Genomic DNA, 212 nt, shown 5'->3' with positions numbered 1-212 from the left:
CCTGACAAGCCCATGCCAGCATTTGCCTGCACTCCTGCTGCCTGATAGCCGCAGATGCCTGGCAGTGACTGCAGGGCCCCAGCTGGGCACAGCTCCAACCTTTTAACCAAGAAACTGGATGTGCCACTGCTTGGCGTCCGTCTTGGTCTCCTCCTGCTGGCAAGCAGGGCCCTGTCACCCCAGCCATGGGTAACTCCTTACCCACTCATCCT

At 59.9% G+C, this 212-nt stretch overlaps 1 protein-coding gene across 1 annotated transcript in view; it reads left to right on the top strand.

Annotated features, from left to right (window-relative positions):
- The window catches only part of ABCA2 (ATP binding cassette subfamily A member 2), a gene marked incomplete at its 3' end in the record, with an annotated part of 22,337 nt that overhangs the window by 2,805 nt on the left and 19,320 nt on the right, over positions 1-212 (top strand).

This window comes from Antrostomus carolinensis, unplaced genomic scaffold (assembly GCF_000700745.2).
Source record: "Antrostomus carolinensis isolate BGI_N321 unplaced genomic scaffold, ASM70074v2 scaffold27528, whole genome shotgun sequence".
NCBI classification, from domain to species: domain Eukaryota; kingdom Metazoa; phylum Chordata; class Aves; order Caprimulgiformes; family Caprimulgidae; genus Antrostomus; species Antrostomus carolinensis.
Note: the sequence above shows the minus strand (reverse complement) of the source record. Positions and strands in the feature narration are given on the sequence as shown.